Raw genomic sequence first — 26,303 nt, 5'->3', positions numbered from 1 at the left:
ACCTGCAGAGTACCGGGAAGATGCAAAACACTGGTGAGCAGAGGCAAGGCCTGGGGTGGAGTGCGGAGACCTGGGGAGCCAAGACAAGTTTTGGAGAACTGTAGTGAGCCCTGGGAGGGGCTAGGAAGCCCTGGGGAGAACTGGGGAGTCTTGGGGAGCTGAGGCAAGCCCTGGGGAGATGAGGTGATCTTTGGGGAGCCGTGGAGAGCCTTGTGGAAGTCTGGAGAGCCCAAGGGAGATGAAAAGAGGCCTCGGGAGCCCTGGAGAACTGAGACAAGCTCTGAGGAGAACTTGGGATCCTTGGGGAATTTAGGCAAGTCCTGCAGAGGACTGTGGATCTCTGGGAAGCACTGAGAAGATGAGGGGAGTCCTTGGGAGACCTTCAGATCCCTGGGCTGGCAAAGCAAGCCCTGGGCTTTTTTTAAAAAGAGATTTTAATGGAATCTAATTCTGCTTTGTCATTTAGTCCTACCGAGAATGTAGTTCTGGCAGAAGTTAGGAATTTCTTGCCAGAAATTCAGTGTAACGCAATGGCATTTTCTTTTTTTATAGGAAATTTCAGCACACAATTTTAATAGTAATATAGTTACTGCATTTAATGAGCAACGTTTTTACACAGCTTAGTATAACATCTATCTTGTTCTATGTACACCCTAGAAAAATTAAGTTCAGCTCCCTATTCAGTCACATTGCAAATGCAATAGATGTAGTAAAAGAGCAGGTGTTGTCATTGCCAGTGAGGGCCCAGGTGACTGTGGTAAGGGTGGTGGGCAGGGCCCAGGTTATGTGAGCCACAGCTTCTCATAAGGAGCTCATTCTGCTCCTGGGCTGTTTTCGGGTTGGTGTTCTGCTGTTCTTTTGTTCCTTCAGTAGTCTGCAGCTTTTGAGCTATCTGAGGTAAGAGCTTCTTGACCAGTCAAGGTTCAGCAGCATATATAATAGAAAACGTGCTTGTAAGTGGGTTTTGTTTGTTTTTTGCTCTGCTTAGTAGATGTGTTGTTTGGTTGGTTGGTTTTTGTTGGGTTTTTTGTGTGTTTTTGTTTGTTTGTTTGTTTTGTTTACTTATTATAGATGTTGAAGAGGAACTTGGCAACTGCAGGAAGATCCCTGTTAGCTGATGTGGTTTTTTTTTGCTGAGGATGGATTCAGACCCCTGGCTCTCTGAAAGATAAGTGGAGGGACTGGGGCTAGGGAGGCTGTGGGAATTGCAGGGAGGGGTTTTAAAGCTGATGTAGGGAGAGGACCATCCAGGAACAGTCTCCTTTGGGCAGGTAAAGGGTGCAGGTAACTTATCAGCACAATGCTAGCTTGTACTAGACAGGACAGCTCTAATTTGTGTCTGTGTTGTTATGTAGTTTAGGAGGTCTGCCTTGCACCTGTTAGATGTTCCTTGGGTCTCCATGCTCTCATTGTGCTCAAGGGGCACGGCAGGCATCTTTCAGCATCATGTCTAGGGTCTGGCATGCCTGTACTGATTGGCACAGTGACAATTGCACATCACTTTTCTTGCATTACCAACTGAAAGCGTGAATCGTTCTTGTGCCTTGGAAGTTTCCAGCCAGTTGTCTTTTGTGGCATCATTCCAACCTGTGTTGGCAGCTCTGCTCTCTAGCCATTCTGTTTAATGGACTGGCCCTTCTTCCCAGCATCCTGAACTTCGTCTTTCTTGAAGCCACAGGGCACGCTCCTAAATACATGCTTAGTAATTGCTTCTTAGTATTACTAAGAAGGGCAGCATTATATTGAATAACTGCACAACAAAAAGTTACAATCCAGCCTGCACATTTGGATGGCTTTAGGGTTTAAATTTTGTAGCAGGGGAAGTGGACAGATTTTAGGCTAAAGCCCTATAAGCCAAATACATTTAAGTGAGGAAGCAAAGAAGTAAGAAACTTGGACCACATAGGTCACAGGGAAAACAAGAGCAAAAAATTTAAGTCCCTGTATCACATGCATATTTTGAGAAATCTTTCTTTTTTTTTTTTTTTTTTCCCTTTAGTTAATTCTTAACTGTTTCATGCCAGTTAATTTCAGTCTACTTTAACGTTTTTTATCATTTCCTCACTACTGCCCTTACAGCCTCCAGCTCATCGGGTTTATTGTGCGCCAACAACTGCTTTGAAATAAAGTAATTCCAGTGGTATGATAGTCTGGCACACATGTTGCTCATTAAAACTGGGAAGAGGCCATACATGCTTTTAGGTACAGAGGACATTAAAACACATCTATAATTAGTATTGTATTAATATAAATATAGTTACATTACATCTTATATAATATTTTACACTTTCATTTTATGAGTTTAGGGTTACAGTAGTCAAGCAGCATGATAGGGAGACCATGTTTTTTAAAATCTTCAGAAAAGTAAGAACTTTCTAAATAAACAAAGAAAAATACACAAAGAAGAGAAACAGACAAAGATGTTGATTGGTCTCTGTTTATTAAAGCAGGAGCTGACAAATGTCCTTCCAGGCTAGAGATGCTGTGTGGCATGCTCCTTGCGAGGTGTGGAGAGAACTTGTGCATCAATAGGTGGGGTGGATTGATTAGAACAAGTTGTGGACGTGTTTGATGTTGATCATATAAGTGTGTGCTCCCATGGATATCGATTTTTTTCAAGACCAGCACTATGTTGCTGTGGTAGGTGCACTGGAGCCCCCAGGCAAACCAGCAGCAGTTTGGTCCAGGCTCCAGAGGAGGGAAGGGCCTGAGCTGCAGCCAGGCCAAGAACTCCTTCCAGGAGACCCACAGGGAAGCAGAACAGCACAGTGAACACCGATGCCCTGTGGGCACAGGGAGTCTCATGCAGACTTTTCTATGCAATTTGACTACGAGTCAACCACTTCATTTTATAAATACAACAGCCTGGATGAGCCTACTTTAAGCTCTCCCTGCTAAATTAGTGAGCTGTATGGCAATGGTTTTACTACTCACAAGTCAGTGGATGAGCCCAGTTCAAGTTCAATATTGATCATTTAGCTTAAGTAGATGCACACCAAATGTAATGGATTGTTTAGAGATATAAGGTTGTATGATTTTTAGTGTACTCTTTGATTCGTGTTACTTGGTAGACTAGATTTGCTAAAATTTTAAGCTGTAAGGTCCTACTTGTATATACCAAGAGTAACTGCAGACTACACTAAATGCCTGCAAGATAAAGTCTAGCTTGCATTTTGCTGGGAAAAATTGGTCTGACTGGGAAAACAATGATCCAAGGCTAACGTGGAGACATCACAAACATCTGGAAAGCAGGCCCTATTTTGCTGAGAAGAAAGGGTTTACCCAGAACAAAGCAGAGGCCCACATGGAGTTGGGGAAAAGGAGTCCAATGGGGAGCAAGGGAGCTGATGAAGAAATTTTGCTATTGGACTGAATCTTGGTGTGAATGATCTGTAAAGACATAAAAGTTTGTAGTTTTCTATGCTTGGGTGGACCTCTGCGCAGGTACTCAGCTTGAGCCAGCCCTTCTGCTATTCTACTCCATTAAATTTTTTATTTTCTGAGAATTTTGTTTCCATAAAGTCTGCTCTATATGTGTTTATGAGTCACCCCTGAAAGTTTGCCTTCAGAACTCTAAGTACAGGCTTTGGAGTGAACGGTTATCAGGGGAAGAAGAATTCCAAACATTTGCTTTGCAACAGACATAAGCCTCACCTGAAATTTTGCCTCGGGAGCTTCAAAACACAGCCCCTGGAGCGAACAGTTATCAGAGAAAGAAGATGCCTGAAAGTTTGCTTTGTGAATGGATACAGGCACCTGGAGAGAAGGTAGGCAGCATTTGGCTTGGTATGTCTCCCCCATGCAGTAAATAATAGAGCAAAACTGCCACCAAACTCTTTAATGTCATGCTTCTCTTTAAGAAATCTATAAATTGCTCTGCAGCAAGCAGAACCCTAAATTACTCCCCTGTGACAGTTACTTTCTCAAGGACGATCTTTACGTCTATGTAGTACCTAGGCATGTGTGGCATCTTTTACATTCCTAAACAGCCTGGCTCAGGGAGATTGAAGTATATGTGTGGGAAAGAGCCTTATCCTGGTGGACAGCAGGATGACCATGAGCCAGCACTGCCCCTTTGTGGCCAGGAAGGCCAATGGCATCCTGGGGTGTATTAGAAGGGAGGTGGTTAGTGGGTCGAAAGAGGTTCTACTCCCCCACTTTACTCTGCCCTGGTGAGACTGCATCTGGAATATTGTGTCCAGTTCTGGGCCCCTCAGTTCCAGAAGGACTGGGAACTGCTGGAGAGAGTCCAGTGCAGGGCAACAAAGATGATTAAGGGAGTGGAGCATCTCCCGTATGAGGAAAGGCCAAGGGAGCTGAGTCTCTTTAGCTTGGAGAAGAGGAGACTGAGGGGTGACCTCGTCTAATGTTTATAAATATGTAAAATGTGCATGTCAGGAGGATGGAGCCAGGCTATTCTCAGTGACAGCCAATGATAAGACAAGGAGCAATGGGTACAAACTGGAACACAGGAGGTTCCACTTAAATATAAGAAACTTCTTCACGGTGAGGGTGACAGAGCACTGGAACAAGCTGCCCGGGGGGGGTTGTGGAGCCTCCTTCTCTGGAGACATTCAAAAGCCACCTGGACACATTCCAGTGTAACCTCATCTAGGTGTTCCTGCTCTGGCAGGGGAATTGGACTAGATGATCTTTCAAGGTCCCTTCCAATCCCTAACATTCTGTGATTCTGTGATCTCGTTTTATGCTCAGTCGGTTGGTGTTTTGTGCTGTTTACAGCATCTGTATCCCCTAAAAGGCACTCCTGCTCTTGGGGGGAAAAAAACTATCCAGCAGCACTGGGCACAAATGTGCCTGCCAAACACCTGTATTTCTAGCAGGTTCCCCAGCATAGTTACAGTCACAAGGAATGCCTTCACCTGTTGTCCACTGTACTTCTCTCTCTTGTCTTTAGGAGAAATGTATGTCTATCTCTGAGAAACCTTCCCCGCAAGTTTCAGTTCCAAGAACGCTTTTTACAAGAATTGGCGTCCTCCAAAAATGGAGGGGAAAAAAAAAAACTGCAGTCTTGAAAAGATTTTTTTTAAGTCCTAATTGATTCTAATAATGGTTTTAAATGCCTCTCTCAGGCTTTGATGGAGATCAAAGCAGAGCTACAAAATGGCAACTCATTATGGTCTTGATTTCCAATTTTCTTTCTCCATTGCATTTTTTAACCTATTGTATTACTTCTTACATAAGGCTCTCGGAGGGATTGCCTGAGGTGCTTTTTCCTTCAGGCTTCCCTAGAGGTACAGCTCAACAAGGAAAACAGGGGGGAATAAAGTAGAGACCATGGTAAATCAGTTCGCAGTCTTTTCTGGGTGCATTGCAGTTCTGTTCTGATCCCTATTTGGACCACTTAGCCGAATACTCCAGTTTGTTTTGAACTATTAAACAGAACAATTAAGAAAAGTAGAGAAGTCATATTTACTTTGGGCTACGATAAATAACTGTTGATTTAATTTTGTCACTCAATAAAGATACTCGTTCTTGGCTCGGTCAAAGTTGAGAGGCAATATCCCCTTAAAAATGAATACTTTCTGAGCAACCCACAAGTTACAGTTGCAAAATGAAGTTCAGAGTGCTTTTTTGGAGTACAATGTTACTTACAAGAGTAGTATCAGCTTGAAACATTGTATAGACCACTTTTTAAACATGAGCATGTTGTAATATAGATTGGATACATTTTCTTTAAACAGCCTTGCCGAGGTACATTCATTTATGTTGTCTTTGAGCACAGTTCAGTAAGAAGAATCAATAAAAACGCTAGAGCTGTTGGCCAAAGATAAAACACATCAGAAATTACTACAGTCAGTTTGTTATGTGGGGGAACAAGAATTAGCATCAGCTTTTAAAAAATAAATACTAAAAGACAAATTTTATTTTAAATGACTTTGTCTTTAGAAATTGAGAGTGATTTTAACAAAGTAGGTTTTAAACATAAAATGACTGAAATTGGTCAAAATATGTTAAAAAAATTAATTATTTTTTCTAAGTAAGGGTTTATGAAAGAAAGGTGATATTTTACTCTTTTATTCTGACTTCTGTTATACCTCTTCTGCTGCATTTGTTCTAATATCACTTCTGGAACAGGGAAAAATATTCTCACTCAATGCACAATGTTTCAAATTTCAGTTATGATCTTTTAAATAGGAAATTAGTTCAGTTTCATAGAAAAAATATTAAGCTGAGGAAAATTATTATGTTTTTCCTATTTTCTATGAAAAATTAAAAATGAACAAAAGAATAAAGCACTTTATAAAAAATTAGGTTCAAAATTCTTATTTTTTCTGGAACACTTCCCAGTTATTATAACAAATGCTATTTAATTTCTATGTGAGGCAAATAGTTGTGTTTTGTTGTTTTTTGTTTTTTGTTTTTTTTTATTTATTGAAACAGCATTTCTAGTATCAGTTAAAAAAAAATTACTCGCGTTTTTTACCAAGGACATAATTGTGTGAAGATGTTTGATTATCTCATCAAGGCTTAAGGGCCACATTTAAGTAATGAAAGGAACATTCCTATCATCTGGGTTTTTTTTGCAATCTGCTGTTAATGGATACTAGCATAAAAGGTAATACAGCAAGATATCTCATATAAACTTGATCTATAGGCATGAATTGTAATTGAACCTGTATATGTGTGTCACTCAGATGACTTTCTAAAGACTTCTCCTTTTTCTGCATTGCAGATGGCAAATTTCAAGTCAGTTTTCTGCAAACAGACTTTGAATATTTAATTATTCTGACCTAGCAGCAGTCCTAGCCTCAGATTAGATACATAAAAAACAGTAAGGTGCTAAGGGCCTCTCAGGTAGGACAAAGAAAACAGCATGGTACATTATGTCTGATTGCATGTATTTATTTGTATGGGTATTGCTTTCACAAAATGGCAAATGCAATGTGTGCATTTGCAAGTGTCATGACACCTTTCAAATGAGACAGTTTAACACATGAAGCTGGCTAACCAAGTAAGTGGAAGAGTTTTTCAAGGCTGGCTGTTAAACTGCCTCAACAGTGCCCTGGGAATGGAGGAGCTATGTGCATGTGAGCCTCAGATCACGATGAGGACAGAATGCTCAGGAGGAGGTTTTATGCCTTTATTCAAACCAGGACAGAGTTTCCCATTGTCCCTAATAGCCTGTGAAACAGGCTATCCTAAATTGTGGGGTCATCTCCAAACAGGGAAACCTGCTGTAGATTGTGTTGCTTGTAACCATGTGTTCTCTAGACATTTCTGTGTATGTGTATGTATGGGATGTTCATCTTAGGCCACAATTGCATGGTCATTTTAAAGCAACACATATTGCTGCTGGAGGTGAGGAAGGAGCCTTGCCCAGGTCTTGTGTCTATTCCAAAAAGGAACCTGTTTATGGTGTTATAAACTCTCTGTCAGCAATAGGAAGACAGAGGGGAATGAGCAGGATTTGGTCAGTAATTTAGACCAAGTATCTGGTATGGCCTTCTGCAGGGAGTGCTTGTGCAGTTGTGTAATGACAGGAGCAGAGAGATGCTATGGGTGTTGCAGGGTGGGTGAGGCCCCACTTCCTGGCTGGAGAAGCTTGTGGGTGGGCATTGAGTCAAGAGGTAAAGCAGGCAGTTTGCAGTATGGGTACTATTTGACTATGTCTGAGGGAGAATTGAAGATCTGGCAAGGCAGAAGCCACTGTAGGCATGAAGGAGTCCACTCCTTGGTGCCAAGTTAAAAGTCAATGTAGATGCATTTAAAATAAGTTTTGCAGAACCAGAAAAGGTATCTAAGCAAAGATGATCCTCCTGTGGTCAAGTAAGTAAATTTTAGGTACTTACAGGGCACTGCAGGTAGCTAATCTAAAAAGGAAGATCAAGGGTGAAAATTTAACTTTTGTAAAATAACAGTGTTTGACAAAGGTGGAGAGTGAATTTCTTCAAAAGCCATCTTCAGTCCATTTGTTTTAGCAAATTAAAGAAGAAAGTTAATGCCAGAAAAAGCACATATTGACTAATTTTCAAGCTTTTGGTGGGCTGTATGTTTCTAGGGAGTCAGTAATTGCCCTCTTTCTGTCCTTCATCTTTGTAAAGAGGGAAGGGAGACAAACATTTCAGGAGCTGTATAAGCTTTGTCTTTCATCTACCTTTATGGAGACCATGGAGTACTCAAAGGAGTTGTTTAAAAGGAAAAGGTAGATTTTACAGCTTCCAAAATTGTTGTGGCAGGTTTTATTGTGGTCCGTGTCTTCTCTTTTTCTGAGGAAACTGAAAGCAAGCAGCCACTTTATTATTATTTTTTTCTGTCCTTCTCCTAGTCTTCCTCCAACATGTTAAATGGGATGCTAGTTTGTGCCCCAAGAATGTCTAATCCAATGAGTGTTTTGAACTAAGTGCTTTCCTCTTAACTATCCAAGCTGCTTCTGTTCAAATGAATTCAGAGGAAAGAAAGCTGCTTGATGTTATTTTGCATTTATCTTACACACAGGCAGGTGTGCTACTGATGTATTATTCCAGTTGTAAAAATAGCAGGATCTCCTAAGCTGTGAAGAAAGAGCCTTATGTTGGAGGTGAATGGAAGAGAAGCTTCATCCCACTTCAACTCACGGTGCTTGAGAACAGCATATGCTTCCTTTTATGCTTGTTTTCCTTGTTTATCTGTGTTAGAGAGACCAACCATGCTAACTTGTCTGTATTCCTGTGCTCAGGGGAATTCAAGGCATCTGTTTGCCTGGTGTTTTGCTCGGATGTGTAAAGAAAGGGCTGTGTAGTACTTAGCATACCAGTGTAGGACCAGGTGGACTCCTGACTGTGCTGTCATATCTCTAAGTAAGTATACTTACTGGCTGAGAGGAGGAACGCAAATTTAGTGAAACTTAACTTTACAGAGGAAAATGGAGAAAATATTTTAGGAGTTTCTAGTCTCGTCTCTTGAAGTTTTGTCAAATTCCAAAAGCAATAGTAAGATCCAAAATAATATTGCATCCATCATGAAATGACATGTAATTTCAACTGCTGATAATCCATCCTTTAGCCTACAAACTTATAATTGCTAAACTAGAAGTCAAACATTTTATAATCTTGACATCAAAAATCTGACACTTAAACTTCTAGGTCCTTTGCCACAGTTGCTTGAAACTCGTGTTAATCATGTTTAAAACTTGTATTCATAATGTTAATGCAATGTATTTTGCTGAAGAGTAGTTGGCTTTTCATATGCCTTTTTCAAGGTAACAATAATAAAAAATAAATATGAAGTTCCGAAAGACATGGATTTATTGTAATGTCAAATTTATTTTAGAAGAAATAATTGAGATCAAAGTTAATGAAAGAAAAGGCCGATGTTAAAGTTCATTAAGTTTTAATGGTTTTAGTTTCAGATAGTCATTAAAGGCAAACCTTTCATCTTTAGATTGGCATACCTACTTCCTGCTAAAATTAATGGAAATTAGAAAGAGCCAGCTGAGAGATGAAATTTTAAAAAGAAAAATTTATAAAACCTGTATGGGCTTGAAAATGCATGAGCAATTTCTGACAGACAGCATACTTTTTTTCACTGTACATGCAACAGAGAGCATGTAGGTTTCTTTTTCTGTAGTCATTTTTGAACCTTCTTAAAAATTGCCAAATCATGCAAAACATGCATCTGTACACACATTTTTATGCAAATGTTAATTGATGCCAACAGATAACATGAAGAAGAAATAAATTTTGAATACATACCTGAACTTGTTCACCTTATGTATTTTTGTATAACAATGGAGGACCCTCTTCTTACTGCAATAAAACCACCAGAAAAAGGCTGCTGCCAACTTGCCAACCAGCTAATGCAAAATATGAAATTTCAGTTCATCAACTCATATTTGGAAAATGATCCCAAACCCAGAGTGAAGACATATCAGCAAGACCTACCCCACAGATGTTGTTCTAAAGTATCCTCTCCTAGTGCCCCTGTCACTCAAGCTACGTCTGGATCCCAACACTACCTTTACAAACCCTTAATTTGATAAGGAAAACTTCATGGAGCTATATAATTGCTGGTAGGGAGGTAGCTAAGACTGTGGTGAAAAAAGCCTTGTGGCAATTCAGGAATTATTTGAAGGAACTTAAGTATTGCTACAATGCTGGCTGGCCCAAGGGATCCCTAGGCTTTAGCTCATATGGTCTGTTTCATCCAGTGAAGTGGCATGGCTTTTCCTGTAGAAAGCTGATTTTCACAGAAAACCTAGATTTTTTTGAATCTGAACTTGAAATCTTTCTGCTGAAAAAAACAAATCTCTTGCCTTCAAAATATTTTGCCTGAAACTGTGACTTGCCTTTCTCATCTCCCTGAAGTCCTCTGTAGGACAGGTAGTGCTCATAAATACTCTTCTCATACTGCAGACAAGGAAAGACGAGGCAGGAGAGACAGATCTTCTGAAAGATAGAGTTTAGACAAACAGCCTGTACATGGAGGGGAGTAGGAGCTTAAGCAAGCTGTGAGATACTGCAGAGAGGAAGAAAAATGTTTTGGGTGTTAGGGAAAAGTTTGATTTAAAGTAACATAGATACTTTCTCTGAAACTTTTAGTGGACCCCCCACATACACACTTTTCTAGTAATCTGTAATCAATCAATTATAACGGAGAATAAAGAAAGAAAATCAAAACTCCATATGAGAGTCAATTTGTTATCTTTCTTTGAAAAATGCAAGCATACCAAATAAGCATTATGATACTGACATACATATATTTCTACAAGATAGAAAACTGTTACAGAAGAAACAGTTAGGACCTCAAAGTCCCAATTTTGTCTGTACATATGTTACAAGTTACACAGCTAAGGTAGAAGTCTGCAATCTTTTCTCTCCTCTTTGGAGTGAGTTAAAATTTAAGAAGTTAATAATATTTGAAAAATGGATGGGAAAGTAAATAGAACATCTATAAAATCTAGAAACCAGTGAGATGTAAATGACAGCAGACATTTTCCATTTTTCAGTGATAAATATGAAAGAAAGAGCTCTTTCATGGAAAGAGCATGGAGGAAAAAACAGAACACAAGTGAGACCTTTTTTCAAGTCTCCTCTGTTCTCCTTTTCATGAGTAAGGGGCGAAAAATAACTAAGTGAATCAATAAAGTCCTTATTTTTGAATTTGTGAAATACTAATCATACCCCTCAAGAGAAAGTGGCATATGTTTCTTTTGATAGAACACCATTTGATTCTTTGCCTCGTTAATGTCTGAGATGGAAGTCCTTTTTTCAAACCAGAAAGTAATTGCTGTAAAAGGTGCTTTTAAAAAATTGTTATGCCTTGTAACGGACTTTCTCTTTCTATGGTTTAGTGGTAAATATTTTTCTCCTAATGCCTACCTTATAATGGATCTACTGACATAATGGATATATTAAAAATCTAGCACACTGAGAAGGATATTTTTCTTTATATATAAAACAAGCCAATAGGAACTTCACAAAAGTTAGATGATTCATCAGGGCCCTAAAGACTGAAAGAATGTTAAGGCTGCCAGAAGGTTTCATCTTTGATGTTTATACAACCTCTTCATTTAGTCGTTAGTACTTTTGTTGCTATGCTATCACAAAAGGCCAGCCTCTTACCAGGGCAGGCCTGCATATGAAGGGATCTGTCTCCACTTCCCACTACTTTATTTGTTTCCCCACATCTCATTGTGTTTTTTCCATATGCCATCTGAAATACACAGCTTCTCTTGCTCATTAGAGAAGGAGCTGGCACCTAATTAGGACTAAGGATTGCTTTTGGAAATTCTGACAAGTAAAAATTACATAATGTTACAGGGAGAGTCTCAGTCCAAGTGGCCATTCTTGAGGTCAGGGGAGCTGTGCTGGTACAAGAGCAAATTGAACAGAGACATTCATAATCATGGGAATAGTCTTCTTTGCAGGACTGGATCCCCAAAATTCCTGAACATTTTCATCTCCTGTTGAACCCATCAGGAGCAGAAATCACTCAACACTTCTGAGTTTCAGCCTGGGATAGCATGACACTTTCAAATATTTGTTTAACATCATGCATGAGAAGCACTACCTCTCTTGTGCCTAAACGTAATGAGGCAGAGGCAGTCAGGGAAAGAAGGATGCTACAGAAGCTTTTTTACAGGTAAGAACTGCATAAAAACTGTCTGGCTCTGGCCACAGTAACAGCAAAACAGAAGCAGATTTTGGCCATTCATTTAACTTCTACCCATGATTCAGAGTTGTTCCCACTAGATCAGAAGAATATAAAACCTGTGTGTTGGCTGTCTGTTCAGACCAGATAAACTTTGCACTTTCTTCAAAACTGTGTGCACAGCTCCTGCCATTCCCTGCCCTGCACTCTTATGCAGAGGAGCATAGACACGGACCTCAAGGCAGCTGCTGATAAATTTAAAGATGTCATTAAATAACACTTTTTGTGAAATTCACTTAGTAAGAAAGACTCCCTAATAAATGATCACCATCATTTTTACCACTCAGAGTCAAGCAGGAAAAATAATGAGGCTTGTTATTACCTTTCAAGATTAGCTAAACTGTGAACAGGCAACATGGATTATTTTTGCATCATCTGTATTACTAGAGTAAAAATGTGTCTCTGTTCCATCCCTTTAAGTTAACAGAAATAATTCAAGCAACTGTTTTGGTCTTAGTTTTCTTCCCTTTCTAATGCATTGAAATGATATAGAGATGAAAATAGAAAAAGCAGGCAGGTGATCAGGTGATGGATGTTTTTAATATGCTCCTTACTCTTGTCCTAAAAAACCCTAAGCCAAACCAGCCAAACAGCCAACTGATAAGAAATGTACTTCTTCCCCCTGCCCACAATGACCACCCCCCCCCCCCCCCCCCCCAAAAAAAAGGCAAATTTCTTAAGCAAAAATGCATTTCTGAAAGTCACCTATATATCCGCTAGGTTATTGTTTGAAGCAAAACTCTGAAAAGGCAAATAATGTCCTTGTGTTCACTGACTTGTATTTGAATTACAAACTTCAATGCATACAGTGGACAATTTCAGTTATGTACCCAATCTCTGCCTAAAATTCTACATTTTCTTTGCTTTCAGAATATTGACTTCAGTACTTAAAACCATTAAATATTTTTTTTTTTTTTTTTGTGATTTTCTCTGAAGAAGAGCCCCAACTTTATGAAACACCATGATGTCATTTGATGGACATTAATATAAGACATATGCCCTGACAGAATTGTTTAATCATTTAAGGGAAAAATTCCCCAGTGGCCACATTGGTGGCTCCCTGGCAAGTTCAGTAATAACCCCCACAAGGTCATTGTTGTTACACTGAAGTAATTTGGAACGGAGAAGGTGACATTCATAAAATCAGTATGCTCATAGATAATATATGGAGCATGACTCTACCTTCCTTTCAAGTGTATGCATGCTGCCTAATTTTAAGTGTCTTGGATTATTTGAATAAAGAGTCTATAATTAGCGGACCTCTCAGAAGGCAACTCAGTCACCTGAGTAAGGTGAATTGAGGCTGAGCTGTGTAAATTTTCTTTTCTTTCTTTTCTCCCCTCCAGACTTTTTTTATAGCACAGAGTAAAGGTAAATCCTTCAACATAAAAATATTAGTGTTTTTACCAAGGCAAAGACTTACTACATCTAAACAACAGTGTGACATGAATTGCTGTGCTTGCATGCTAGGAAATCCGCTTGTGGCCAAGGTCTCTCTCTGCTTGCTTTACAACAGGAGGAAACAAACCAAACCTTCTGTGCTTTGCCACCAGGGTAAGCTATGGAGAGAGAATTTGTTTAAAGCTGACACATGCAGTGATCTGTCTATCGAGTGGCTTTGTTGGATATTTTTCCTTGAGTAATTTAGACCAAAAGGAACTCTGTCCAGTCTTTTCTGATTCATAACAGGAAAATAGTTTAATCCTGTTTAAGGTGTGGTGATAGCCTTTTATCATTCCTCGTTAGTCCGGACTGAGTATTGAAAGATATTGTTTTACTTAAGTAAAGACGGAGTATAGAAACAAAGATACCTGTTGGAACAAATAGGAAATTGAAGTGAAATGCATTAATATCTTTAATCTTGAAAACCACATCTGTGTTTCTCCCTGGTACAGTGAAAGCATGATTTTTGTGTTTTGGCTAAAGCTGATCAGAGTCTGTCCTGCTGCTGAAAGTGGTGACTGTCTTTCTCAGATATTCTCAGGACCATACTGAGTAAGAAAGGACCACACTGAGAAAAGGAGGATGTTCACCTTCTATCTTCTCCACTTCTTATTGTGAAAATACAGTGGTCACTGTGGGAGGCACCCCTCTGGAGCAGTGTTACGTATTTATGGATCAAGCCTGTCTTTCTTGCTGGGAGATGTGTTCTGTCATTGCTGCTGGAAAGAGGAGCTGAGAAGGAGCAGTGTGCTGCTGTGTCCTGGGAATGTCTGCAAAGTGAGCTAATGTTTTGCGTCTTGCTCCTCTTCACTTCACTCACTGGCAGATGACCACTAAGCAAGCCGTCTCACAAGCCAGGCTTGCACTCTGTGGCACTTCTTATGCCAGAAAGAAAAAGTACCACATAATTAAGAATGTTGCAAAAACATCCATGTGCTAAGGCCTGATGCTCTTAACCACGTATTTCCCTTTCCTCACTGTTTTGTTATGTCCCATTCCTGTTTGATTGCCTGTGAAACGGATACGCAGGGAGAAACTCTGCAGTCACTAAAACAGTCTCTGACCAGCCTGACTGAGCTGTTAAATCTCAACACTGGTGCACATTTTCCCCTTGTTTCTGCCAAAGCTTGTCACCTGCTAAGAATGGTGGAGGCTTCACAGAACAATTCTTGCTTCAGGTAGTATAGATTCTCCTGAGTTATCTTAAGAGCACCTATGGTGGAGAAAATAGAGTCCTGAACTTTCACCACCTCCATCAGCTTCTGGAAGGCTTGAAAGGGTTCAGCCTGGAGCTGTCTGACCAACCAGAGCCCTTGGAACAAATAGTTGCTGATTGTAGGGAAACCTTAACATATGGAGTTAAAACAGGTAAAGTATCAAAAAACATACATGTCTCAGGTTGTCACATGATTTCATGGGTGCATGAAGTATTATTTTATTCATGGACTGGACTGGATTTGTATAAAAATCTGGGATTTGTCAAATATGTGGTACATATATTTGTGGCTACTCTCTACTTCCAGTAATCTTCATAATGCTCTGAAAAGGTTTTGCTGTTGTAGAAGACATTGGATAAGAAGACATGTACTACTCTGGGACCAGTTAATAGACACAAATAGTTATTTATGCTGTCTCATTTAGGGGTCAGTTAAAAAAAAAATAAAATATATATATATATATATGTAGGCTCCTATATTGGATACTCTAAGTATTACTTCCCTGCTCAGATACTAAAATTTTATATATTTCTATAAATGCAGAAGAAAAATGCCCCTCTTACTCCCTCATTAATGATAATGTTATTTGAAATTATAATACTTTTACAGGACTGGATTGGTTTTTGCTTTGTTTCATTTTTCCCCTCCTCATTAAGACACTGTTTATGGTATGTTTGGCTGACTTCCCATGTCCTTTTTTCCCTCTGTATCATCAGCTGACTTTCGTTTGATGTATTTTTAGAGGTGTTAAGTGGAGCACAGTTCTTAACTCAGTGCAATCCAGGAAGTAGCAGAAAGATGTAAAAACATTTGGTTTTGTTCAGATATTCAAGGACATACGGAGTTCTAGCTCTAATGACAATAGGATGCTTCTAAACACCTGCCAAAATTAATAACTTGAGCAAATGCTTATTTGTCATCCTGGCATAGCTAGTAAAATTTTTTTTTAATACTGCCTAATGCTTTACAGACTCCATTAGATCCTTTTCTCAGGGATGTTTCCTTCCCAACCTTACCATGAAACATGCTCTTTCTTGTGTCCCATATTGATTTCCATGTCCTTTTAACTATTCACTTCACAAAAGATAGTAGAAGCTGTGCTGGGGAAAACTATCTGTTACATTGAATCTGGTTTACTTGCCTGTCATTTCAGGACATCCTCACTACTTAAATTTTCTAGTGGCCTTGACATTATTGGTCTAGCTGGGGAATGTCTCACTGGTACAGAATATACTAAAGTGCATACCATAAATACCAGTCTTTTGTAGCAAATGAAATTATAGCAATTACTCCTAAATCATGACCTTTTAGTGCAGATAAACCTTGGTGTGGTTATACGTTTGTTTGTCAACAGTGGTGGAAAAAATCTGTTTAAAGTATTAATTTCCTTACTGTATTCTTACTTCTCCCCCACTCAGCAAAGGGCATGACAAAACAAGACAGGACAGACCTTGGCTGTGTCAACCCAAGGCAGCCAGCTCTACCCAAGAGCCTTACTTGGGAGCAGCAGCATCTAAAATCATTCTCCATTCACTTTCCACAGGATGTCTGCATAGGGCATTGGTGCTTGTTGGCACAACACTTGTAGACAATTACATTAAAATACTAACCTATCACATTTTGCTTAATAGCAACTAACGTTACATGTTCAACTTGGGTATGCTAACCAGAATAATTACTTTGTTGCTTTGCAAATATGTTGAATTAAAATCTGTTGTTGATGCAGGTCAAAACTTCCAATATCTCTGTGCTCTGCCATGTGAAACTGTAGGTGCAGCACTAAAACACAAGGAATTAATATTTTAGGACATTTGACCAGATCTGGATATCTCCTTGCAAGATTTTATTGACTAGAAATCATCACAGACCCACATAGGAGGGAACATAGCAGGTTCAGCAAAGGGTGAATTGCCCTCCTGCCATAGCTTTGCCCAAAGAATCTAAACTACACTGTGTATGTGACTGGTTCTGCTATATTTATGTATACCCTAAAAAACTTTGTTTAATGGATTTCCTGAAAAAGCCACACACACAAATGTATGTGTGTATAGATATACATACAACTCCAACTCACTCTGTGTCCCCAAAAGAAAATTTTCTTTTATAATATTGGTTTCTGGTTTATCAGGGTAATATTTTCAATATAAGACTTGGTAGATATTTTTCCTACACTCATTTTCTTTTTTTTTTTTAACCCTCATTAAACAGTAATCAATAAAATGGAAGCTTTTGTCAAAGCTATTTTGATAGGTTTCAAGACTGAAAATGCATTTTTTCGGAAGGGGGAATGGGTAAGAATGAAGCAGGAGTGTCCTTGAGAACATTAGCAAATATGTTATACTTGCAAAAATTGAATAGCGCTAAGAGACAGGACAAATACAAAGAAGACCAGACTGTTTATTTAAAGAAAAAAAATCACAGGGTTAATGAGAAATATTTCCATGTTTGCTAAGGGAAACAGAGGAAATAAACGGTGGTTGCAGGCTTAGCTGCAGTACTAACAGGATATTATATCCCTCCTAGGATTTAATCTTAAATTCTTGGGCATGTAACACAAGAGTGATTTGTAATATACTGGGGTGAAGACAATGTATACTTACCTGCCTGTAATGGAGATTTCATTGGTTTTGTTTGTTACAATTATTTTTTGGAGATGCTGGAATAAGCTTTTATACTCACGGAAGTCGCCAGTGGTTTTCAGATTTTGATAAATGAAGCTCCTACCTCTTTTTACAAATCAGAATATCGTTTTAACTCTTTGGCATGTGTACAAAGAAAGGAACAAATCAAAGTAGAGAAATCTGGATAATTATCATATTCTTGATTCCCTTAGGAAAGGGAATGTAGACAAAAGTAGGCAGAGTGTGTATATGTGGTAATATTTTTATCTTCTTTAAGACTGTGAATGTAGTTATTTTTAACTAGCAATTTTACCTTGTCTGATAGCCTTTGAAAAGGGTTTATGAGGTTTCTTATCTATACTGCATTTCTTAATTAATATCAGATAAGGACTGTAGACCCAGTCTACTGATTTTACGCCATCATATGTTTTGAACATGTAAGTAGTCCTCCTCCTGAGTTGAACTACTGGTATTTGAATTAGGAAATTTTTTTGCAGAGGACTGAAAAACTCAGGAGCCAAAGTTTTGCATTCCTGATGTTTGCAATTAAATTAAGCATGTAGTTGGCTTCATTGGTGATAGCAAAGCCATTGTTTATAATTTACTTGAGCATCATTCTGACAATCTGGCATGCAAACACAGCTTGTTGTTTATTACACTAAATTTCTGCAATCCAGACAAGCTTGCCATATGTGTAAAAATTGCACAAAGGAAGCCAAAAAGCTACCCAGAATTCTGCCTGAAGTTTCAGAGTTTTTTTCTTGCTTGCTTTAAAATTCAGCTTCTGATTTTTATCCTCCAAAGAAAATTTCTATTGCTACTTGTTAATGGTTGATGTTATCCTGGTCTGGTTTTCAGTTCAGGTGATGGTGTGATACATTAATCTGGGATGGTTAGATTATAATTGTTTTCTTTGACATTCTATGCTAAATTTATAAGACTGTTTTGTTACAGACTTTGGTTTAGCCAGCTAATACCAGTGCTTGAGTGTCATGTCTAATAAGTCTGTATTAAATAAATATATTATAACAGGTTGGTTGTAGCCACAGGTCTTAAAATAATTGAAAGGCATAAAGGTAATAAATTAAACTGATTTCCCTGAGTCTGTTTTACCCATGGCAGTAATTGCTGAGTGATGTTCCTGTCTTTATCTCAACCCACTAGCCTTCATTATATTTTCTCTCCTCTGTCCAGCTGAGGGGAGTGATAGAGCAGTTTGGTAGGCACCTGGTGTCCAGCCAGTGTCAGCCCGCCATAGAACATAATGTCCAGATTCTGCAAAGGAACAAACTACCCATATTCTTTCTGTCATTTCCACGCCATTAGGTCAGACCACATCAAACCTCTACAGTGTTTTGCTGTCTTGCTACAAGTCTTTCCCTGAGGTTAAAACTAAAGGCATGACTGGACTTCCATGTGTTGTGCTGTTTGTTTCCGAACATCTAAGTGCCTCACCACAGTAGGGCTCCGTACACTGCCTCTCCATGGCATATTCTCAGTGAGGAGTGCTGTAATGCCAGTGACAGAGCGCACAGACTGTGATTTCAGAAAATCCCAAATACTTTGTAGTGTGTGTGTGTGTGTAAAAATATTATTCATGATTTAAGAACCTTTGGTATTATATTTGAGCCTGTGGTGCTATGTGCTTCTGAGTCACTTAGATTGTGATGTTAAATGTAAGCATCCACACCCTACAAGTATCTGAACCTTAGATGACCCTTAAATCATACAATGACCTATATGGGAGACCATGATCTGCATAAGCACATACTCTAGAAATTGCTGTTGCTTGAAGGCAGACCCCCTGCATTGAGCCTCTTTTCCTACTTGCTAGTGCAGGGAAGGGAAGGAGCAAGAATACCTTGCTGACCTGTATCAACAAAATAGACTCAAGGGCATGCAGCAATTTTAAATTTTTTTCTTCTTTCTTTTTTTACTTAGTCATTGTAATTTAGACAGTTTTGAAGAGTAGGAGAAAAATTGTTATTCATCAGCCAAAACCAAGTATGTCTATATTCTTTGCAAATAAGAATATCAAACAGTCTTTTGTTTGAATTAAACATTTCATTTTAATATAAAGGTACTGCTAATATTTATTATTTTTTTTTACAGTACAAAGAACTAAGGTATTTGAAAAGTAAAATCATTCTCAGCTGAAAGAACTTGATATGGAATATGAATATCAAAATTAAGTGTAGGGGTTTTCTTTTCAGGATTTTTTTTTCCACGGTGATAATAAACAATGGCCAAATCTGTCAGGTGGTCCTGAACCTTGTGGTATCTTAATTACAAGAAATACCTTTTGTTCTGATCGTAGAACCATAGAATATATCAGACTAGAAGCGACGCATGAGGTTAATTGAGTCCGATATCCTGCTTCTCTCAGGCCTACCTAATGCTAAACCATATGTCTAAGAGCATTGTTCAGATTATCCTTGAATTCTGATCATTTAGTTGGAATAGCATTCAGCCCTTTATCATGAAGAAGCACAGAGAGCACAGTTCACCCGTTTCAGGGGCAAAGATGGGTGAGCAGGAGACCAGGCTACTCCTACTCATAGCTGTGTGGCACAAAGGAAGTACTGAAAATTCACACACACAGTGTCTTGTGTTGCTGCTGCAAGTGACCTCAAAAGAGCTGTGATATGCACTGAAAATCTTTCTAGCTTTTGATCTCCAGCCAAGGAAGTCAGGTGGATTGTCTGTCAAGATGAATGGGCATGGCATAGAGCTGTTTGGGCCTGAGCTTCACCAGAGGTTCAGGGAGTGCGTCAGTTTGTGAAAGAAAGCAATTAACACCCTCTGGGTGTGTAAAAACTGGCACTAGGGTCTCAACAGCATGAGAAAAACTGAACTTTTCTTACCCAAGTGTGAGAATCTGCCTGGTAGAACCAGGGTGCCTGATAGTCAAGCTATGTTCTCTTCTCCTGCTCTGCCTCAGGGACTCTCCCAGGATACTCTGTAGTGGCAGTGTAGGTTGGATGGACGTGCCACTTGGTGCTGTGGCTGTGCACTTGTGACTGTTAACTCAACTCCTGCTTAGATTTTGACTAGCCCAGCTCATTCTAAGGCCTGATGTATGCTAGGAGCAGTGCCATTAGGTCAAAGCAAGAGCACCAGGTGGGCAGAAAGACCTGAAAGGCCATTATGCAGCCATTAGCATACGAAAATTGCTGTCTCCTGCAGCCATAGTCTTTGGCAGTTTCCTTAGAATCTGCTAACTTACAGAAATTATATAGACAAACCTCCAAACTGGAACGTATAAAACATAAGCTTACACAAAAAGCTTTTGAAGTGGATCCAACAGCAGCTGGACTGTGGAAGCTTTCATGATTCCCAGTTTGATCCAGGGGATGCCTGCACCATGAGAGAGCAGGAAGGATGAGCACTCTCACTATCAGCTAGGTAACTGCTTTTCTTTTCTCACAAGTGCCCAGATCAAGAGTCATACGTTATAAATGAAATTAATGTAATCACATTGAAATTTTAAGTAAGGACACTGAAAAAAGGAGAAAATACAGGCTTTGGAAAGTTTTGCCGTGGAAGAGGCTTGGGCATGACCACTGACTTCTCCTAGTTTGAGTAAGAAACACCCTGGACCATAAATGGCTTTAGAAAGTGATTCCTTAGTAAATGTAGTTGTCAATACGGTAAATATTAAGGAAAAGGTTGGCTACAGTCCTATGAGGCCATGTTGATCAACCAGCCAACTGGTGCTTTAGGTTATTTCTGCTGTCCCAATTCGACTCAGGGAGGAGGCAAGGACAGCACCCGCAGACCTTGCTCTGGCCCATGTGTGGGGATGGGGCTGCACGTCATCAAAGGCACCAAGTGAGCCAGCACGTGCCTACAAAACGATTGTAGGGAACCCCGTGCACAAATGGCATATAGTCACTTTTTACAGAAGTTTATGTGGTTCTTGGATGAAAAGGGCCTGAGGAAGATGAATTTGGGAATCAGTTCTTCCTCTAGTGCTGGTTTTTATTTTTCTCAGCAGTTTTGATGATGACATGAAATTATGACTCATAAAATTTGCAGATGACATGAACTTATGGTAAATAATGGTAAATAATAAGGAACATAAAGTACTATGAATAGTCTTGAGTGTAAAATCTGATACCTGATTTCCTGTATATTTAAAGATTTCCTATATATTAATCAGAAGAACAAATGACATGATTCTCTTTGGTGGGTTTTTTTGGTTTGTTGTTTTGTTGGTTGTTTTTTATCTCAGTATTTGACACTAGAAAAACTATTCCAGCTGATTTTGAGGCTGAAATACTGAAAATCAGAAGACAGATGGTTGTTCATTTTTATTCTTAATGTGGAGTTGAATCTGACAGTGTTATCTGAAATCTGGCAACAGTAACTCACATAAAGTTGTCACTGATACCAATTGTAAAAGACAGAGCAGGATATAGACCCAGTCCACATACAACCCCAGGAAATAACTGAAAAATCCATTTTTTAAGAGAATGAGAACTGTCTGTTAATTTGTGCAAAATTCTGGCCCGCTGTTTCAGGCCGTTTTCTCCAAATGAAGGAAAATTTGAAATGCTTTCCTTTGATATATTTTTAAATGAAACATGTTGACCTCATGTTGGCTTACAGCTAAGCTATATTTAAAAAGTAACCTAAAACTATTGTGACACTCAAATAATTCATTTCAGTTTGATCTGAAAAGGGGTCTATTGTTATTGTTCAATTTTTTTTTCACAGTTTTGAAACACCTGCATATATGTTTGGAGGGAGAGCCAAGAAAGCTCAGTAAATGTTTTTCACCTACATTACCACCACATCAGGAACAGGATCTACATTAACAAAAGTACTTAAGAGCTTGTGGTGTCCTTGGATAGCTTCTGATTAAAAGTAACAGAAGTTTTCTGATGTACAACAATACTTGGGTTATGTTGCGTGACAGATACAAAAGGTTGTTTCACACACCAATAGTATAGTATATGGAGTTCAGTGTGTCTGAGAGTTGTTTGCGGGAGAATCAGCATACTGTAGGGAAAGGACTAAATCTGTAGCATGTTGGTTACTTACATTTCTTTATGCAAGTAGTTCTTCAAATACTCAACATGGACAGCAAACAGCCTCTCACGGAGATGTTCGGAACCCACTCAGGGAATGCAGTATTATTTTATAGCCTAGCTAAATGCTCACTAATTTTTTCATGTAGACAAGCCACAGGATAATGTTGTGGTGGGTGCATTAAATATCTCTAGTGGTTTATAATCTTTAGATTAACATGCACTCAACTTACACTCAACAAATGCACTCAACTTACCCGTGAGATACTATTATAAGTTAACAGGATTGCTTACTTGATGGTTAGGTTTACCAAAGTCTGTGATGCTGTTCTTAACCACAGGAGCAACAGGAGACATATTAAGTCAAAGGTCAAATTAAATGCCTGAACAACATAACATAATCTTCCATATAATATCATGACACACTTTTATTTGTGTAGCTTTGCTTTTCAAAAACCTCTAGACCTTAGAGTTTAAAACACAATTTATCTTTAATAACTGCTTCCTTGAGAGGGTGTTGCCAGTTTTCCTGTTCTGAATAGTTAGGTACACATATGGAATTTTAGTTTATTTATAATACAGTAGCCACTTCTTTGAGTTAGAGGTACAAGCTCTAGTGTTGTGTTGTAATCTATAGTAATATCAAGGTACATTAAAATTCCCACTTTTATGGTTTATAATTCATGAAAACAAGCGTATGTGCAAGAAAAATACAGAAATTATTAATTTAGAGAGTAAGGTTAAGTTCTAAAACCCATGAAACGTCCGTATTAGCTAAAGGAGGAAACTTGTATTAATCACTTTCTTTCTTTCTGGTTTCAGTAAAGGCCATATGACACATGAAACTATGCAGTCAAAATAATGCATTGTTCTTCTCCTGACAAATTATTTCTTCAGTTAGACACACTCCTGTGAAATATTTTGATCAGGGCTGAACAGCATGCTAGCTTATATTGCAAAGCCAGGTATAGAGCAGAGGGAGAAAGAAACTTTGTTTTTCTATATATTTTTCAGAAAAGCTATTAACCATACTCATTCCCATCTTATCTGCAGATTGGTCCCAAGATCAAAGCACAGATGACAGAAGAAGGGATGACAATGTTTAGCTACCAGCCACAAGGTGACAAAGCCAATTTCTTCAGAATGGTTTTCTCCAACCCAGCTACCAGGAAACCAGATGTTGACTTCCTCTTTGAAGAAACTGAAAGACTTGGAAAAGATTTGTGATAATTAATCTCTTAACTTTATGAGGTACCTAAATACGTCAGAAGTTTCGTGCTTTGTATTAACTGAACATGGTATTAATCGTTCTAAGGTGGGAAATAAGCTGTCATCATTGGTATGCACTGGAAGAACCACAGAGATTTTCACAGCACTCAGATTATAAATGAGTTTTTTTACTACTTTGCAAAGCCTGAAATTCATTTTATGATGTCTCCTCAACTAAGAGGTTGTTTTTTTTCTTTTTTTTTATTTTGTGGGGCTGTTTGAACAAACTTTAACTTTTGCAAATTGGTATGAATCCTACCTTCTCTTTGGGACTGATATTTACCTGGTTTGATTTGGGTCCAGTAGCAGGCACCAAGTGCTATAAAAATAACTTTATCTCTTTCATCAGTGAAGTGAGTAGAATAGAAAGTCATAGCTTGAGATACCTTTACTCGCAGATTTCTTCCTTGCAGTCAAGCTGAAATTTTGAAGCTGTATTTGGCCATTTGATTGTTTTAGAGTGCTCTGGTTGCTTTCTGCTGCATTACATTATGTCTTCATAGGAAATGTTGTTGTATCTCTTAGTTTGAATACTTCAGTTCCGTAATGTTTTGTGATATACTTAGTGTGTGCTTTCCTCTGATCTGCAATTTATGTCTGTAACACTGGTTGAGTCTTTTATCTCATGAGTCGGGGTCCCAGCATAACAAGACTTAAGACTTCCCTCCATGGTTATTCAAGTGATTTTATTCTTTTTTCCACGGTTGGTCCCTGCTCTATCTACTATGTAGATGAGCAAGGGTATATCAGTTTAAAATTACTAAGGGTTGGAGAGGAACTTGCTGCTCATGGGTTAGAGAGATTGCTTTTCTCTTTATGTACCACTAGAAATGCCTCAGATCTTCACGCTGAGTTTCACAGGCTCTTGGGTATTGACTTTCAAAAAAGATGTGGGCAAACTTGAGGCAAATTAGGGAAGGCCTGAGAATAGTTAAAAATCATGAATGTATAGCTTACCAGAAAACACTGAAATTATTTTACTTTTTTAGGAAAAATAAAATTAGGAAGAGGCATCATGATGATATTGAAATAATTAAAAAGCTTCTGAAAAAAAAATGAAGCACATTCCTTTCATATTCTTAGTGGATAGGACAAAAAACAATAGGCTTATACTCCAGTCAAGGACATTTGTGGTTCAAAATTAAGAAGCAGATTCCTGATGGTAGAAACTGCTGAATACTAGGACAGGTTAGTTTAAAAAAAAAAAGAGAATCATCATGTGACATTTGAGGTTTTTAAAACCAGATAAGCTAATATTTTCCACTAATTATATAGCTATACTTGATCTTGCCCGGGGTGAGCAAGCACATGAGAAGTCATTTTGAGGCTCCTCTAGCCTTATGTTACAGATGCACTTACCGGTATCGAGCAAGGAAAAGAAAGGATGAGTGACCAGGTTGCTGGAATTGGAAAGTAGCTTTCCCAACTGGACCATAGTCACCAACAAAGCCCTGGATTTCTGATTGTCATAACTCACACAGAAGCCAGAGCATAGTGCAGACCTAGAAGTAACTTAGAAATTAAATTGCCATCACCCACTGTACATATAAACTGGTATGTGAGTAGATTAGATCAGTGTGTGTATACTTTAACAGTTACTGGAAGAATTGCTATAAAATATACTAGGAGGATATCTTGCAGTTTTCCAGTTGCAGACTAATGGACCTAAAATGGGTGTTCTCCTTTCTAATTTTTATTAAGTTGTGACACTGGAAACAAATTGAGTCCAACTCATTGTGCAAGACAATAAGATTGATTTAAATAATTTCTAAAGTTGTTTTTTTTCCCCTTCTATTCAAGTATTTTCCCATTGTAATGGTTGAGTGTCTGCAGGGTTTGCAGAAGACCTACATACTTAATTATTTCATATTCTCTGAGCCTTGAGCATTTCATATACACACAGACAAAAGAAAATCTAATAAATGATGAAACACATCAGGAAAATCACATCTGTAGCTGAAATATTTGTATATCTCATTTTCACACTTTAGTTCATTAAACAAAAAAATGTAAAAGAAATGGACTGAAATGACAAGGTTGTGGTTTGTGGGATTTTTTGTGGGTTGTTTGGTGTTTTTTTGTTTGTGTGGGTTTTGTTTGTTTGGTTGGTTTGTTTTTTTGTCTTGTGTGTGTGGTTTTTTGGTTTGGTTTGATTTTGGTTTGGTTTGGTTTTTTTTTTGTTGTTTTGTTTGTGGGTTTTTTTTGTTTGTTTGTGGGGGGAGGGGGTTGATTTGTTTTTTGTTTGTTTGTTTGTTTGTTTGTTTTGTGGTAGCTGCTGCATCTTTGCTATGGCAAAATAGAAAATGGAGTAGAAAAACTGTCCACTAGCCAAAACTACTGCAGCAAGTGATGATGATTATCTCCTCATTTTCCCTGCACCATTGTAAAAAAAAGGGTTGAAGCCTTTTCTGAGTAGTTCAGAAACTGTAACAGCTGGCAGAACTGCTGTGACTCCTCTTTCAGCTCAAGGACCATCACCAGGAATCATAGAATCATTTAGGTTGAAAAAGACCTTTAAGATCAAGTTCATCTGGTAGAATCATAGATTGCCTGAATGACTCACTTCTCTT

The 26,303-nt window shown here is 38.6% G+C and overlaps 1 long non-coding RNA gene across 1 annotated transcript; it reads left to right on the top strand.

Moving 5' to 3' along the window:
- On the top strand, positions 1–25,898 carry LOC110357695 (uncharacterized). The gene is made up of 3 exons (XR_002411479.2): positions 1–33; positions 1,072–3,767; positions 23,518–25,898. It is a non-coding gene; the product is annotated as an uncharacterized LOC110357695 (long non-coding RNA).
- The last annotated feature ends 405 nt before the right edge of the window (positions 25,899–26,303 follow it).

Source organism: Columba livia, chromosome 2 (genome assembly GCF_036013475.1).
Source record: "Columba livia isolate bColLiv1 breed racing homer chromosome 2, bColLiv1.pat.W.v2, whole genome shotgun sequence".
Classification (NCBI taxonomy): Eukaryota; Metazoa; Chordata; class Aves; order Columbiformes; family Columbidae; genus Columba; species Columba livia.
The sequence above is the reverse complement of the archived record's forward strand: the minus strand, read 5'-3'. Positions and strand labels throughout refer to the sequence as shown.